Consider the following 18,528-nt stretch of genomic DNA (forward strand, 5'->3'; position numbering starts at 1 on the left):
AGGTTGACCCACCACCCCAACAACAACAGGGACCTGGGTGCAGTGGTAGTGGGCACACCGTCCAGGGGACAGAGGCCCAGGAACACAGGGGAACTGGGAGAGCTGCTCTGCGACAGGGGGGGGACAGGCCCGGGGAACCGACTCTCCAAGAGGCCCTCTCCACCATCATGGGAGCATACCACCGCTCCCAGGAGACGATGGCGACGGTACTGGCCCGGTTCCAGGAGATCCAGGAACTGCAGGAGGAACGGTACATGGGGTTCAGGGAGGAACTGAGGAACATCGGTTCCGCAATGGGGACCATCGTCCTGGCCCTTACCCAGATCGTCACCACATTGCGGGACCATGTGGCACCCCAAAGGGCCCCTGTCACTAGCCCAGGCCAGGAACAGCCTACCACCTCCGCCGGCGCTAGTGGACAGGAGGCCCCCACACAACGACAGGCCACCAGAACACCACCTCCTGCAGAAGATGTACCACCCCGCAAGCGGAACCTGAGATCTCACAAGAAGACAGAGTAGGATTGCAAGACCCCCGCCAGCCTAAGATACCCCCTGATGTCATCCCACTGTCCCACATTGTCACCCTGTCCAACCTTGAACTGCCCCTGCTCCATCCTTCCACAGGCATATGGACAATGCACCTGTGCGACTGAGAACTGGACTCTGCCATGGACATTACTCCACCCCCACCCATCCCCGCTTCCCAATCATTTACCTATATGTAGCACTTAAAATAAATCACTTATTCCACTTAAAAAAACAGGAGTCTGCTTGTATTCTTAACAAATGTATTACACATAACGGTGCAATAATGGCCAGTTACTTTGTGATGACAACATACCAATTTCAATAAGCTTTAGTCCATGGGCAAAGAAACCAGTCAGGCAGTGGGTCATACAGCTCTGAAAAGGGAAGGGAAAGTCACAAATCAGTTAACAGGAACTGGGGGGAAACACAGACAGTGGAGACGTATGAGGCCTCAAGTAAAAGTAAATTGGGGTGGCTGTTTCTTACCTGTGTGCTACTGAAAGTATTGTTGTATGACTGTATCCCTGTTGTCCGTGTCGTCCCCGTCGTCTTCCTCCTCTTCACTCTCCACAGGCTCCACAGCCATCTGGACCATCCTCCTGCAGAAAAGGCACCTGGCGTCGCAATGCAAGATTGTGAAGCATACAGCAGGCCACGATGATCTGGCACACCTTCTTTGGTGAGTACATGAGGGATCCCCCTTTCATATGCAGGCACCTAAACCTGACCTTCAGGACCCCAAAGGTCCTTTCTATGATCCTCCTAGATCGCCCATGGGCCTCCTTGTACCGTTCCTCTGCCCTGGTCTGGGGATTCCTCACTGGGGTCAGTAGCCACGACAGGTTGGGGTAACCAGAGTCACCAATTAGCCACACACGGTGTCTCTGTAGCTGTTCCATCACATAAGGGATGCTGCTATTTCGCATGACATACGCGTCATGCACTGACCCAGGGAACTTGGCATTTACATGGGAGATGTACTGGTCAGCCAAACAGACCACCTGGGCATTCATCAAATGATAACTTTTTCTGTTTCTGTACACCTGCTCACTGTCTTTGGGGGGAACCAAAGCCACATGGGTCCCATCAATGGCACCAATGATGTTGTGGATATGTCCAAGGGCATAGAAATCACCCTTCACTGTAGCCAATTCGCCCACCTCAGGGAAAATAATGTAGCTCCGCATGTATTTCATCAGGGCAGACAACACTCTGGACAAAACCTTAGAAAACATAGGCTGAGACATCCCAGATGACATGGCCACTGTTGTCTGAAAAGATCCACTTGCCAAAAAATGGAGTACTGACAGAACCTGCACCAGAGGGGGAATCCCCGTGGGTTGGCGGATGGGGGACATCAGGTCTGGCTCCAGCTGGGCACATAGTTCATGTATAGTTGCTCTGTCAAGCCGGTATGTAAGTATGATATGTCGTTCTTCCATTGTCGACAGGTCCACCAGCGGTCGGTACACAGGAGGATTCATCCTTCTCCTCGCAAGTCCCAGTGGACGGTGCCTAGGAAGGACAACATGGAGCACAGAGTCAAGCAACCCACAGGTCAATTCACACAGCTTGCACAGTACACGAATTGCTATGCATGGAACGGCTTGTATGAGTGGCTATGCAAGGCCTAGGCCTGTGTGACGCAGTAGAAATCATGCCATGTGGGCCCTTGAAATGGCGGCTGCCTGACCTGTGAAGTGTGACAGTGGGATGTGAGGTCACTGCGCTGGCGTGGCACACCGTGGCGGTAGGTGGTCGAAGACCGCGGCGCAAAGCAGCATTGGTTAACATTGAACCCTATGGGTCTCAGGAGTCAATGACGATGTGCGCCGGCGGTCGCGGTACGCACCGCTGCGGGCGTGACCGCCATTTTCTATCTGATTAATCACTCGAGATCTGATCATCCACAGGAGAGGACCTATACTGCAAGTGCTGCTTTGACCTCGGTCTGGGACATACAATGGCTGCTGCGACTGGGGAAAGGGCCCCTGCCTTCACTGCCGAAGAATTGGAGGAACTTGTTGATGGGGTCCTCCCCCAGTATGCGCTACTCTACGGTCCTCCAGACCAACAGGTTAGTACACAGGGTGCACGTTGAATGGGCTATGCCTGTGTTGAGTGGGGTGTATGTAAGATGGTGGGGAGGGGAGCGAATGAGGACTGCAACGCACGAAAGATAAGAGCATGTGCCACATGGCAAGGTTGGGGAGGGGGGGGCCACTCACATTGACCAGGCAGAAAACTGATGCGATTTCTTTTACCACCCTGTACATGTCACATAGGTCAGCGCCCATCAGAAGATCGACATTTGGCATGCCATCGCCAAGGGCGTCCGGGCCCTGGGGGTCCACAACAGACGGGGCACCCACTGCCGAAAGAGGTGGGAGGACATCTGCCGCGGGACCAGAAAGACCGCCGAGTCTCTGCTGGGGATGGCCTCCCAACGTAGGAGGGGTGCCAGCCGCCAATTGACCCCCCTGATGTCCCGGATCCTGGCGGTGGCCTACCCCGATTTGGATGGGCGCGTGAGGACATCACAGCAGACACAAGGGGGTGAGTATCAGCACATTCTGCTATCTTTGCGCGCAGGCAAGGTGTCTGGGTGGGGGAGGAGGGCTGTGGCTATCTCCAGGCCAGGGCGCATTCTGTAGGCTAGGCCCCTCCGTTAGACACAGCCCTGTGCCCCGCCCCCCACCTCTGTAGGGTGCCAAGTACAGCTATCCATGGTCCGGCCTCACCCATGTGTGGATTTGTCGTCCAGAGACCCGTAGGACTAGTCACAATAACTGAGTAGTGTACCCCCATTGCGCGGCCTAGTTCAGGGGGCTTCTGTGTCTGTCCTCTCTGACAACGGTGTTGCCAATGCATGCACTCAACCTGTCTTCATTTCTCCACCCCCCCACCCATTTTCTTTGTCTTCCTGTTCATGTGATGCATTAGCATCATCTGGCGGAGGAGAAGTGGCATTGGAGCACGAGGGAGCTGCATCTCACATGGCCCCAGAGGGCCATACGACAGACTCCGAGTACACCAGTGAGACGGAGGGCGAGTGGAGCTCCACAACGGGGACCCGTGGAGACGTCAGCGACACCGACACGTCCTCGGAAGGGAGCTCCCTAGCGGTGGCGGCAACATCCGTGCCCACCGCCTCAACAGGTACAGCCGCCACCCAGCGCACCAGCCCCGCCCTCCCAGCAGCCCCTCAGTCTTCGCACCGTGCCCACTCGCCCAGGAAGGCGGGCATCTCCTTCGCCCCAGGCACCTCAGGCCCTGCCCCAGTTACCCCTGCTGCCCTCAGTGAGGAGGTCATTGACCTCCTCAGGACACTCATTGTTGGGCAGTCTACCCTTTTGAATGCCATCCAGGGTGTAGAGAGGGAGGTGCATCGGAGCAATGCATACCTGGAGGGCATTCATTCGGGTCAGGCTGCCCATCAGCGATCGTTCAACGCTCTGGCCTCAGCACTGACGGCAGCCATTGTCCCTGTCTCCAGCCTCCCTCTTTTGACTCCCTCCACCCCGTCCCAGTCTCCTGTTCCTCTGCCTATCCCATCCACACCATCAGACCAGCCTGCACACACCTCTACACCCAAGGGCAGCTCATCCAGACATAAGCACCACAGATCCCACAAGCATTCACCCAAGCAACATCCAGATGCAGACATGCCAACAGTCACTACCACCTCTGTGTCCCCCACCTCCTCATCTCCCTCCTCCCTCCCTGTGACGTCTCCACTCACACCTGCATGCACACCCCCATCAGCCAGTACTTCCATCACCAGCACACCCTCCATTACAGTACGCACACGTGCAGTCACCACCCCCACTGCCATTTACACGTCCTCTGTGTCCTCTCCCAGTGTGTCTGTCACCCCCTCTTCCAAAGCACACAAACGCAGGCAGCCACCCACCCAACAGCCATCCACCTCACGACAGCCTCTGTCACAAGCACCTGCACCCAAAGACAGCACACTTGACTTTCCTACAACCACATCCTCTTCCTCCACTCCCAAACCCACTACACCTACCCGTCCTCCCCAAGTCCTTTTCCTTTCCAACCTTGAACTCGTTCCAATCACTGACCCACCCCCTCCATCTGGTAAGACCAAAAAAAGCACCTCAGCCACCACCAGCCCTGCATCTACTGTGACCATAGTGCAGGGCTATTGGAGTCCACCAGATCCTAGGGCAGGAACATCGGCCAGCAGCAAGGGGACAGCCAGCCCCCCCCCCCGGGGAAGAGGACAAAGAAGAAAAAGTCCCGGCGCGACAAGCCTGAGACGGCTGCCACCAAGGACAGTAGCCTTGCCCCGTCACCTGCCACATCATCCAAGGGAGGCAAGGGCTACAGAGCTCCAGCGAAGGAGGGCAAGGGCAGCAGGGCGGAGAAGTCAGGCAGCAGGCGAGCTGCCCAGGAGGGCCCCACCAGCCCCATTCCGGGTGTGACGGACGACACACACGGGCCCAGGACTCCATCACAGGAGGGCGCTGCGACCGCAAGTTCGGATGGTGAATGAGCGGGAAGTCTTGCCCAGGTCTGGCTCCCTAGACACACAGGACAAGCACCGCTGAACGGGCCCCGCCGGGACAAGAACCGCTGAACGGGCCCCGGCGGGAGGAGCACCGCAGAACAGGGCCCCGCCGGGGCAAGAACTGCTGAACGGGCCCCGCCGGGACAAGAACCGCTGAACGGGCCCCGCCGGGAGGAGCACCGCTGAACAGAGCCCCGCCGGGAGGAGCACCGCTGAACAGGGCACCGCTGGGAGGAGCACCGCTGAACAGGGCCCCGCCGGGGCAAGAACCGCTGAACGGGCCCCGCCGGGACAAGAACCGCTGAACAGGCCCCGCCGGGACAAGAACCGCTGAACGGGCCCCGCCGGAAAGAGCACCGCAGAACAGGGCCCCGCCGGGGCAAGAACCGCTGAACGGGCCCCGCCGGGACAAGAACCGCTGAACAGGCCCCGCCGGGACTAGAACCGCTGAACAGGCCCCGCCGGGACAAGAACCGCTGAACGGGCCCCGCCGGGAGGAGCACGCAGAACAGGGCCCCGCCATCTCAAGCACCGCTCCACTGGGCCCTTCCTGTCAAGCACCGCTCCGCTGGGCCCTTCCTGTCAAGCACCGCTCCGCTGGGCCCTTCATCTCGAGCACCGCTCCGCTGGGCCCTTCATCTCAAGCACCGCTCCGCTGGGCCCTTCCTGTCAAGAACCGCTCCGCTGGGCCCTTCATCTTGAGCACCGCTCCGCTGGGCCCTTCATCTCGAGCACCGCTCCGCTGGGCCCTTCATCTCAAGCACCGCTCCGCTGGGCCCTTCATCTCAAGCACCGCTCCACTGGGCCCTTCATCTCAAGCACCGCTCCGCTGGGCCCTTCATCTCAAGCACCGCTCCGCTGGGCCCTTCATCTCAAGCACTGCTCCGCTGGGCCGTTCCTGTCAAGCACCGCTCAGCTGGGCCGTTCCTGTCAAGCACCGCTCCGCTGGGCCGTTCCTGTCAAGCACCGCTCCGCTGGGCCTTTCATCTCGAGCACCGCTCCGCTGGGCCCTTCATCTCAAGCACCGCTCCGCTGGGCCCTTCATCTCAAGCACCGCTCCGCTGGGCCCCGCCGTCTCAAGCACCGCTCCGCTGGGCCCTTCCTGTCAAGCACCGCTCCGCTGGGCCCTTCATCTCGAGCACCGCTCCGCTGGGCCCTTCATCTCAAGCACCGCTCCGCTGGGCCCTTCATCTCGAGCACCGCTCCGCTGGGCACTTCATCTCAAGCACCGCTCCGCTGGGCCCTTCCTGTCAAGCACCGCTCCGCTGGGCCCTTCATCTCAAGCACCGCTCCACTGGGCCCTTCATCTCAAGCACCGCTCCACTGGGCCCTTCATCTCAAGCACCGCTCCGCTGGGCCCTTCATCTCAAGCACCGCTCCGCTGGGCCCGCCGTCTCAAGCACCGCTCCGCTGGGCCCTTCATCTCAAGCACCGCTCCGCTGGGCCCTTCCTGTCAAGCACCGCTCCGCTGGGCCCTTCCTGTCAAGCACCGCTCCGCTGGGCCCTTCATCTCAAGCACCGCTCCGCTGGGCCCTTCATCTCGAGCACCGCTCCGCTGGGCCCTTCCTGTCAAGCACCGCTCCGCTGGGCCCTTCATCTCAAGCACCGCTGGCCCATTGACAGTGCCGGTTCTGTGTCGAGCAGGTCTTCAGGAAGCACTCGGGGCACCATGCCTCCTCCAATAACAGTGGAGTCGGTAATCCATCTGATGGACTGTGGCTTTGCACCCCCCAGGATGGGACAGTGGGCATGGAGGCCCCTCGTGGATCTGGCATCGTGGACTCATGTGGCTGAGGTGCCCCCCCTTCCCTTCCCCCTAAGGTGCCTGTAGTTTTATCATCTGATGCCCCTGCAGTGTTCTCTCCAATGGTATCTGGTCTCCTTTGTGGGTGTTGCCCATGTGTTTGTGCACATTGGCCCACGGACTATGGAACTTTGACGGAATGTGCCGGACTTTTTGCCTATGGATATCTTGTTGACTATGTTCATTCCTTATTTTTGTATCATTATATATATGGCATATTTGCCATTCCTTCAATGGAGCTATTTATACATATATTTTATAGAACATTTCAATTGTGTCTTTGCATTATTCCGGGGGGTTTGTGTGGTGTCACTTTGACTTGTTGGTCGGCATTGGGGTGTAGGTATTTGTGGTGGGGGGGGTGTATGGCGCATGTGTGTGCCCGTAAGCTTTTCTCCTCCGCCCTCCCCTGTGTCGTAGGTGCAGTACTCACCGTTGTCGTCTGTGCCGGCGTTCGTACTCCTGGTAGATGAGCAGGTAGACAATAGCTGGTAGGATGTGTAATTCGGGCTCCATGCTGTCCTCCGTCCTCGTGGACTGTGTATAGGTGAGCGTTTTCCCGTTCATAGTCGGTTTCCGCCGTGTTTTTATCGGCAGGGCTCCCGGCCCGGAAAAGGTGGCGGATTGGTGAGTTGTGATAGGGTGGGCGGTACATTGTCTGCCGCCTGCCTGTTGGCGGTGACCGCCGCGCTGTTTGTCGGTCCCGCCGTGGCGGTCGGAGTGTTAATGTGGCGGCCTGTGTTGGCGGTTCCCGCCAGAGTTAGAATACCATTTTTTAGACCGCCGGCCTGTTTGCGGGTTGGCCGCCGCTTTATCACCGACCGCCAGGGTCAGAATGACCGCCTAAATCCAATAACTTATCCCTGGATGACACAGGTTCCCATGAGAGAAATGAAAGCAAAATTGCAAAATTGTTTTCTGTTTCATTTTTTGTTCCAAACTGGTTTCAAGAGCTACCATAGTCACGGCACACAATTCATTCAAGTCTATGAATAAGACTTGAGGATTTGTGCGTGACTAAGATGTGATGACATTGAGAACGCTTCATTCTTACATCTAGTTAGATTCACAATCTGACAGCCAAAACTTGGTGAGGAAAGAAGAGAAATCACGCACTGACGATAGAGTTACTGTGTGCTTCGAAAACGTAGAATTTTGCAGAGTCAACTCGAACCTTGCTATGTGAGATGGGGTACTGCCAACTGCCCACAACAGATGTATATCAAGATACCTTAAGATGCTCCTCGAATGCAATCTTCATGAGATATTTATTTTGCTGCAAGAAGTGTAACATAGCTGTAGCACACATTAATCACTGTTAAAATAAACAATCTTTAACCATCCAGAATACCGCTGCGTGGTCAAAAGACCGCCGCGGGTATTCTGGGTTTCCCACTGGGCTGGCGGGCGACCGCCAAAAGGCCGCCCGCCAGCCCAGTGGGAAACACCCCTCCATGAGGATGCCGGCTCCGAATGGAGCCGGCGGAGTGGAGGATGTGCGACGGGTGCAGTGGCACCCATCGCGTATTTCAGTGTCTGCAAAGCAGACACTGAAATACAAAGTGGGGCCCTCTTACGGGGGCCCCTGCAGTGCCCATGCCATTGGCATGGGCACTGCAGGGGCCCCCAGGGGCCCCACGACACCCCTCACCGCCATCCTGTTCCTGGCGGTCGGAACCGCCAGGAACAGGATGGCGGTGAGGGGGTCGGAATCCCCCATGGCGGCGCAGCAAGCTGCGCCGCCATGGGGGATTCCCAGGGCAGCGGAAAACCGGCGGGACACCGCCGGTTTTCCTGTTCTGACCGCGGCCAAACCGCCGCGGTCAGAATGCCCTGCGGGGCACCGCCAGCCTGTTGGCGGTGCTCCCGCCGACCCCGGCCCCGGCGGTCCTTGACCGCCGGGGTCGGAATGACCCCCATAGTGTTCTGAAATTGTACGCAACACTGTCATTGGCTTCTCATGGGTCTTATCAAATAGCAGAGGCAGATTTACTTTTGGTTTAAAAAACCTCTCATAGAACACTCACCATCGTGAACTGGCACACAGCAGTGTTGTCATGGGCAGAGTTTCTCTAGGTGAAAAACTCTAATTGAAACAACTTCCTAATAAACATGAAGGTAACTTTGATGTTACCTCAAACAACCCTGTGATCTTGAACACCTTTCTCACTGGAAGTCTCTTGCAGGAATAGTTTCCAATTCAACATCTTAGCAATAATGTAACATTCAGGGTATTTGGGTGACGGTAAATAACCTCCTGGCAACCAAAGACCATAATGGAAATGTCACTCCCAAAGCAGTTTTTCTCTTTTTGCAGGCATATTTAATTATCATGGGGCTGTCAGTTAAAAATACATTGGTGGGGTCATAATTAGAAAAGCTGCATTCCTTTTTTTTAAGTTATGAAGAGTAGATTCTTTTCACTTACCTTCCAAGTCCATGAAGAGCAGATCTACTTTACACATTGCTGGATTCTTTAATACCTATGCTGTGACACAACCACAGGCAATGCCATTAGTTTAAGAGAGGTTTTTTTGTACCATGAATCAATACATAAATAACCTTGCTAGGGGCAGATGTAGTTAGATGCTCAGTCCTGGCCTGTATGGCTCAACTGACCCCCCGAGTACCCTAATCTCTATCATTCCATGACATCATTGTGCAACTTGGCAAGCAGTATACCATACTATCTGCTTGACCCAAGCAGTACATAGCACAAATTGTATTGACTCCAAAACACAACAGAAAGTAATTTCCGCAAATTGCAATATGGCACAATTTTTATTGTCTTACCAACAAAAGATGACTAAATAGGAACAAGCCTCATTCGATGAAAGTCCTCTGTTAGACCTGACAGCCTTAGGGTGGTCACCCCTAACTTTTTGCCTGCCTTCCTCCACTTTTAGGAAACTCTTTTTGCTGGTTTTAGGTCTCTGCGCACTTTACCACTGCTAACCAGTGCTAAAGTGCATATGCTCTCTCCCTTGAAACATGGTGACATTGGTTCATACCCAGTTGGCTTATTTAATCTACTTGTAAGTCCCCAGAAAAGTGCCCTACATGTGCCCAGGGCCTGTAGATCAATACTAGTGGGCCTGCAGCACTGATGGTGCCACCCACATAAGTGACCCCTTAACCATGCCTCAGGCCTGCCATTGTAAGGCCTGTGTGTGCAGTTTCACTGCCACTTCGACTTGGCATTTAAAAGTACTTGCCAAGCCTTAAACTCCCCTTTTTCTACATAAACGTCACCCCTAACGTAGGCCCTAGGTAACCCATAGGGCATGGTGCTATGCAGGTAAAAGGCAGGACATGTACCTATGTAATTTATTTATTCTGGTAGTGTAAAACTCCTAAATTCATTTTACACTGCTGTGAGGCCTGTTCCTTTTATAGGCTAATATTAGAGCTACCCTCATATACTGTTTGATTATGATTATGATTATGATCTGAAAGGAGTAACTAGGTCATATTTAGTATGGCCAGACTGGTAATTCAAAATCTTACTGACTGGTGAAGTTGGATTTAATATTACTGTTTAAGAAATGGCACTTTTAGAAAGTGAGCATTTCTCTGCACTTAAATCCTTCTGTTCCTTACAATCCACATCCGGCTGGGTTAGTTGAAAGCTCCCTTGTGCATTCCACTCAGACAAATCCAAACACAGGATGCTCAGTCACACCTGCACACATCTGCAAACTGAATTGGTCTTCCTGGGCTGGGAGGGCTTGAGGGCCTGACACATGTCAAAGGACAGTGGCTTGTCCTCACACAATGGACTGCCAAACCCCCTACTGGGACCCTGGCAGACAGGATGGAACTGAAAGGGGACCTTGTGCACTTCTAAGCCACTCTTTGATGTCTCTCCCACTTCAAAGGCACATTTGGGTATTTAAAAAGGGACTCTGACCCTACCAACTCAGACACTTCTGGACCTGAACATGCAACCTGTCAAGAGGAATTGCCTGGCTTCCCAAAGGACTCATCTGACTGCTTTTCTGCAAAGGACTGATGCCCTGCTGTTGCCCTGCCGCCTTGCTGCCCTCTGACTGTGCTGAGAAGTGCTCTCCAAGGGCTTGGACTGAGCTTGTCTCCTGTTTTCTGAAATCTCAGGGCCAAAAAGACCACCTCTGCAAAGGAGCTCCTTGTGCGGCACAAATTGATGCACAGCCTGCCGGAATCAACGCACAGCCTGCACCGCAGTGAGAAAATCACTGCACACTGAACCAGAATGACGCAGCGAGGCTCCCCGAGTGAAGATCGACACAGCGCCAGCGTTGCAACTGGAACTTCGACGCATGGCCCACTGGATCGATGCATTGCGGAGCCAGAACAATGCAGCCCAACTTCCAGCAAAGACAAATCGATGCAGTACCTGCTGTGCGACAGACATTTCCCTGCATCGCCCAACGAATTGACACAGCTCCTGTGACTTCGTTCTGCAAGCCCACGATTTCTCTGCATCGTCCCCGGGGCATTCAAATATACAGCAACCCGAAGAGGATCCAAGCCTGCACGCCGGAAATCGATGCAAAGCCCTTGCTGCATGGAAAAGTATTTACGCATCGTCTGTGTGCACCCAGAGAAACTAACGCACACCTCCCCGTTTTCCACACATCTCCTCCTCTGCGGTCCCTTGCGGATAATTTAGGCACAAACCAGGTACTTTGTGCTTGCAAGAGACACTTATTGCTCTTTAAGAACCAAAGACTCTTTTTATAATTTTGTAAAGTGATATTTCGACGTGTACTTGATCATTTTACATGCATTTAATCAGATAAATATTCTATATTTTTCTAAACCTGTGTTGTGTATTTTTGTGGTGTTTCTACTGTGTTATTGCATGATTTATTGCACAAATACTTTACACATTGCCTTGCACGTTAAGGCTGACTGCTCAGTGCCAAGCCACCAGGGCACAGGATAATTTGGATTGTGTGTGACTTACCCTGACAAGAGTGAGAGTTCTTGCTTGGACAGGGGTAACCTGACTACTAACCAAAGACACCATTTCTAACATCCTTGAATTCTTTTATGAAGAATGCAATAAAGCCAGGGGTCTATAAAATACATTAACAATATGCCTCAATATCACAGGGGATAAAACAGCATACAAAATCCCAAGGAAGGAATAAGAACACAGTATGTGAAAGAATATTGCAACCTATAACTAAATAAGTACGACCCTCCACCTTCCTACCACAGAAGGTTTGCCTGATTGAAATATTTTCAGTAAACATTCAGCAGAATAAGGTGCAGGAAAATATGTGATCCACCTCTCTGAAAGAAACAACTTAATATTCATAGAAATGATGAGATCATTCATCTCTAGGTGCCTGTTCAGAAGGGCAAAATTAATATTATGACACTGGTCCTTACTCATGGGAAAAGAGATGAGATATTTGATCCTAGTTTGAAGTGCCAAACAAGCTTTTAAATGTATGAATTGATGAATTTCTATAATCAATTATGGGAAAGGTAAATGTCATACTCTGTTTGGGATGAGCACATGGCAAGCAGGGGCTAGTGTGCCTCAACCATGGATATTATCTATACAAACTGTTAGTGGTTGCCAGGTAGGATGTGAATGAATGCAAACCTCGATCCGAGAAGCCCCTACATGAGTCCAGGTTCAATGGCACAGATTTGAGAGGGCCTAGCGCCTCCTTGTGCCCCATTAGTGTCATTTCTTTTTTTTACCCTGTGGTCCAAAAAGTCCAAATTCACTGCGCCATATTTGCAAAGTGGCGCAATGCATGCATTGTGCCACTTTGTAACAACCTTGTGCCACATTATGCCTGTGGAAGGCATAATGTATGCAAGGGGGACATTCCCCCTTTAGGGAGGCTGCAAAAATGGCACAGTGGAATCTGAGAGATTCCACTGCAACATTTTTTGTGGATACTTTTAATGCCTGCACATTGCTTTCAATGGGCATCTATGTACTGTGCAGGATTAGCGCCAAAAAAATTACGCTAATCCTACACAGTACATCAATAGTGTCAAAAATGTTGAAGTATTTGCCTCTACCCTGCCACGTGGTGAGCCGTTAAATAAATATGGCATACACATGGTGGCAGTAGGGGGTGGACTAAGGGCCGCAAGAAACGTGGTAGTGCATTTGATGCTGCTCATCTTTTCTTAAATCAGACCCAATGAAGGATGGTTGACCCTGTTGATGTCTGCAGATAGGTTGGGCAGAAGAAGAAGGCAGGAGTCATTGTTATTGCTGGTGAGGAGGGCGATGGTGGCTATTTGAAGAGCAGCTGTAGTCCCAAAGGTTTTTGGTTGGATGGAAGTTGGTGAGTTCATGAGGATTGAAGGTCATTTGTTTTAGTAAGGGGAGGATCTGTCCTTTCTTGGGAATGTCAGAAAATGTTCATTTCAATGTTATGTTAACTGTAATTTGATGAAACACCCAGGCGCCAAAGGTTTTGTGGCCCTAGGATGAAACCATTATATAATCACTGCAGGTTTGAGATCATAAGGTGAATCATACAGTTGAACTTAATCAACTTCTGTTTGCTTTTTTAAAGATATCAGGATTTTTAAAACATATGCCTCCCTAATGCCATTGAATTCCTGGTGGTGGGGAAAAAATATTTTTTAGAAGGGCCCTCACTCACAACATAAATTGGTAGCATGCTTCATCCTCAGGTCCTCATCCATTCCATGTAATGTACTGCAGACTGACGGGTTGTAGCAGTGTACTAAGTTTAACTTCCATCTCCCAGAAAGTGCAAATAACATGAGCCTTAGAAATGTTGTACCCTCCTGATGACAGGGGGAGATCATATTTTTGGAAGTTTGCAAACTAGAAGATTTGTTCCACAGGAGCGATAGAAAGTTAATGACTTAAGTTCTAACTTCACTCACCACTAAGTCTGTCCAACACAAGCCAAAGCCAATCAAGGTTGAGTGGAGGAAGAGGGGGTGGAAGAGAGAGAAAACATAGGTCCCACGGAGGCGGTGCAGAAAAGTTTGTGTACCCAGTTGAGTCCTGAATGCCTTCCTAACTGAACTAGATTGGACAGAAGGAATCAGTAAATTACCCTATAAAGATGCAGTACAGCATGTGTAATACTGAAGCAGATGATACGTACAATTATAATACCTAAGTGAAACCCGTCTTTTGTTTTTTATTAGACAATTGGTTGCATAAGGTAGAACGTGTAATCTAAAGGTATATAACAGAGTGTAAGTGATATATAGTAAGAGACTTTGGAACCCAACCGTCCCCTATATTCAGGCGAGGATGAAGCATACCTTACAACTCTCAGTTCTGGGTGAAAGTAATAAAACTCAAAAGAAAACAGAAAAACTATAAAACCTTTTATAGAGTTTTTAATTCTCTGTCCTTATAAGTCCAGAACCAGCACTAAATGTGGCCTGGTGGTTTTCACAGAGTAAATATATCCAAAACACCAAGACAGTGAAGGTCCCTTATGCAGGATGCCAATATAAGATAAGCGCTGCTTTGCAGTCAATTAATCATACAAGCTAAGAGTGAGTTACCACTATGAAATAGAGAGATATGGTGCTTTAAATTCCTTTGTCCGTTTGTTTTATTTACAGTGTTAAATTCGGGGAAGAAGCAGGAGCAGCCATACACTGAAATCCCAGGAATTAAGAAGCATGAGGAAGCCAGATGAAGGACAACCAACAATGCCGAAGTGGTGTGCTGTGATCTGGAACCCGAAGATTAGTGCCCAAAGGCAGGAAACTGCAGACACGTAGCTAGAACACTAAACAGTATCCTGCTCAGCTAGAGGGGCTTTAATGCTGCAGCGCCACTCCCCTGCCCCATCCACTATGAGGATTGCGCCAGGAGATGGATCAATAGAATCCTAGCCCAGTTATGCTAATAAGATCCATTGTGTTGATGTAGTTGCAGTAAATTGATGGGTGATTGGAATCTATGCCAAATAATTAATCTGTTTATTTTTGTGAGTCTGTATGGAGGCATGATATTGAAAGTGAAGCCCAGAAAGACACCAAGCTCTAAGATAGAGTCCTAGTGTTGTGTTGTGACAACATTCAATAAATGGGCTCACAAAAGTGGACCAAGCACATTGATTTTATTTGTGCCTAGCCTAGAATGATCATCCACATTAAGGCACACTAAAGATCATTGATGACACTCTGCACCAAAAGTTCATGAATTTGGCCTTAGGTGTGTAACGTTTTCACTTGAAAGAGAGAACAGGTTTACAAACATGAAGAATAAAAATAAAACCTCTAGTGCAAAATTAAACACATCAAAACCAGTTAGATATTTGTTGCAAAAAGATATTTAAAAAAGTTCAGTGCAAGTCAGTTTAAAAAAAAAGCTGCAGTAGCTCAGAGTATGCAGAAACATGCAGAAAGATTCTAGCTTTTCTATAATTATCTAAGGAATTCAAAAAATATGTTTTTGTGCTAATAACTATAAGCTAGCTAGAGTAGAACAAAGAAAACAGATGCTTCATTTTTGTTGCCTTAAACGGATCTCACAGCTTGATAGTCTTGATAGGGTAAAAAAGTCATCAACATGGAGGGATGGTGAATAGAATTACATCAATGTTCAGACAAAATATGTTACTTGTGTCTGATATGTCGATGGCCATTAACTTATGAATGTGGGAAAGAGGATGTTCATTGTAAGTTTTAGTCTAGTGAAATTATTTATGACTTATGTGTCCATGGCCAGGAGTGGTTCATGAAGCAGTATGTGAAGTCCAGAAAAGAAAATCAGCCCTTACCTGCCGGGTCTCTGAGTCAGATTTTTAATCTGAAAATGATTACACATTTTGAAAGCATCAAAACAGAACTTAACTGAACATGTAACAAATGTAGAATCCTGCAGAGTGGTGGAGCATGGACTTTAAATAAATATTCAGTTTTCGGTGTAAATCTAATAAACTCATCTGAGCATGCGTCTCTGCTTCTTACTGGCCCCAAGGTTGAGAGGCTTTTTTCCATAAGAATTAATCAGGAACTGTAGATCAAATGAATTCATTAATAACAGTTACAATTTCAATCTTTAGGGAGTCAATTCTGAGAGTTGGTTTGAGGTTTTAAAGCTTTATTTAAAATCTTTCAGTAAGTAAATATTTATTGTTCAGCAAAATATCAATCACATGTTAATCAATATAAATCATTACTATCAGAGCAACTGCATAAAGTGCATCCCATAAAGCAAATGTCCCTATTCAAAGCTAGGGAGAATGAGAGAAAAGCACCAGTGGGAACCCCTAAAGAACTCTAAATCTGAGAGGTGAAAGCATGAAATCTTAATATTATTCAGTGCAGCACTCTAAAGAGAGGTTCAAGAAGCTCCGTAGTGTCTCAGAGCAGTGTATGTTCAGGCAAGAGAAATAAAAGGTCTAAAGCAATTAATCTGATAAGTGTCAGCAAAGAGTCTGGGTCAGAAAAGATCTGAAGTGAAGGCTCTGGTGTGCCCTAGGAACATTCACAAGTATAATTTCCCATACCAGCACTTGCCTACAACTTGTTGAAAACTCTCAGCAGCTCATCCAATCAGGCAGTGGTGCTATCATGAGTACAGGAAAGCATTCATCGTCTAGGCAGTCTAAAGACAATGACTTGCAAACATTAAACTTTTAACAAGAAACATTGTGGATATATTTAGCTAGTCAATGTATGTTTCCCTCCATTCACTTACTAAAAGACAAAAACAGTTCATGGTTAGATTTCTACATTACAGCATTAGGTAATGGGTTTCCCACTCATCTAAATTAACAACTTTATTGTTCTTCTGAAATATTCTATGTAAATTAAACTAAACATTTTAAAACATTATTATATTCTATGAGAACCATGCATATGGAAAAGGTTGAAGTATAAGCATTTTCTATTAAATCTTCTATCTCAGCACATTTGCATCATTGAAAGTTTTAGATTTCACATTCCCGACCTAGGTCAGGGTAAAAGAAAGGACAAAAATGCATTCTACAGTCTGTGTACCTAAATATTTGTAGCTATGAGAGCCTATGGCTCACAATTGTGTTTAAAATAGAGCTTTTTGTATAAGGCCTACAAGTTTATTTCTACATGTTATTTGCATTCATTTTTCATTATTAAAACACTTCTGCAACCTCTCATCTCTGATGGTTACTAACCATCACAAAAATTATTTAACAGATAATATCAAAGTTCACTCTCGTCTTCAGGTGAGTCTTTTCTCTTTTTAATGTTTCCCTCTTTTAGTTTCTGGTATTCTTTGACAATTAGGTCATTTCATTCAAAATCTTTCTTCATCCATTTATTTAATTCTCTGCTTTTATTAGCCTTGCAAACTCCGAATGTAGACAGGAAACTAACAACTACAATTAATAGAGGTACTAATATAGCTCTGAAGATTCCTCCTCCTGCTGCTTGAATCCAGTTGCCTATTGCAGAAATTTATCATGTGAAGCTTTTCACTATACAGTGGTTTCTATAGGTTCTAAGCCAAGCTTTAGCTCAAAAATGTTATTTCCATAATCTACGATTTTCTTATTTTTGTCAGGTATTTAGATGCAACAATTTTCTATTTTCAGCATGCTGCATACTCCACCTTTTCTGTATGTAAATGTCTAAAGCACATCTGTTTTGCAAAACAGTCTAATTGCTACTAGTTCTGTGATTTCAACTAATAAAGCTCCAGATGTGCTAGTTGCCAGTTTGTCCACTACTGTTGAAAGTTTTCTGATCTTTTTATCATTTAGTATCACTACTACTGCTGGAATAATAGATCCAAATATGTCTCCCACTAAATGTGTTCCTTCATTAACACTACATGCATATCTATGTGCAGGTGTCATTGTTAATGCATTTACACTCTCCATGATACATATTCAGAAAAAGCAAATGTAAATAGTAAATATCCTCCCGATCAGCAGGTAATCTGAAATATGTAATCTCTCCCCATATACGAAATAAACTCTAGGTATCGTTGGATCATCCCCATGTAAATTCTGCCATGATACTTCTGAAAAAAATCAAATGTGTAGTCATAATTACTATCACTCACTGGTCTCTTTCTGTTATATTCTTCAAAACATCCTCATTTTATGTTGGTACTGTGGTAAAGTATGTTCTTTTTTCTTCTAACATCATGACAAAAGATTTATGTTGTGGATTCATTAGGTAGGTTTGATTATTCTTGTATGCCCTAAGAGTGTCTATAGGTAGGGAAACGTCTAAAATAGCGCCAAGCTTTCCCCATTTTTTGCTTGTGGATGTAAGTTCATGATTTTTAGTAAAGGCACTTTTGATGGGATCATGCCAAAGTTAGAATAATATTTACAGTGTTGTTGCTAATTAATATACTGCATGCAGTAGCAAATGAAAGAGAAATTTGATGGTATGTCACCCCTTCATCAGCTGATGAAGGTAAGTGTGCATAAACACAACAAATCCTCAACATATAAAGCTTGTGAGTACTCCTGAACTAGTACTGAAAAAAACATTTGTTGAGTGATCTTCTTCCATTTAGTCTACAAATGAAGGTTTCAATTCATTCTCATCTCTTTCAGGAACAGATGTCCTGCTGGTATCTGAAAATACAGATTTATTGTGTGAAGTGTACCAATAATAATACTGCCATAGCTAATAAAACTAATAATAACAATGAATTGCCTACAATAATCTTGCATCTAGCTCTCGTAAGAACATGT

Source organism: Pleurodeles waltl, chromosome 1_1, assembly GCF_031143425.1.
Source record: "Pleurodeles waltl isolate 20211129_DDA chromosome 1_1, aPleWal1.hap1.20221129, whole genome shotgun sequence".
Classification (NCBI taxonomy): domain Eukaryota; kingdom Metazoa; phylum Chordata; class Amphibia; order Caudata; family Salamandridae; genus Pleurodeles; species Pleurodeles waltl.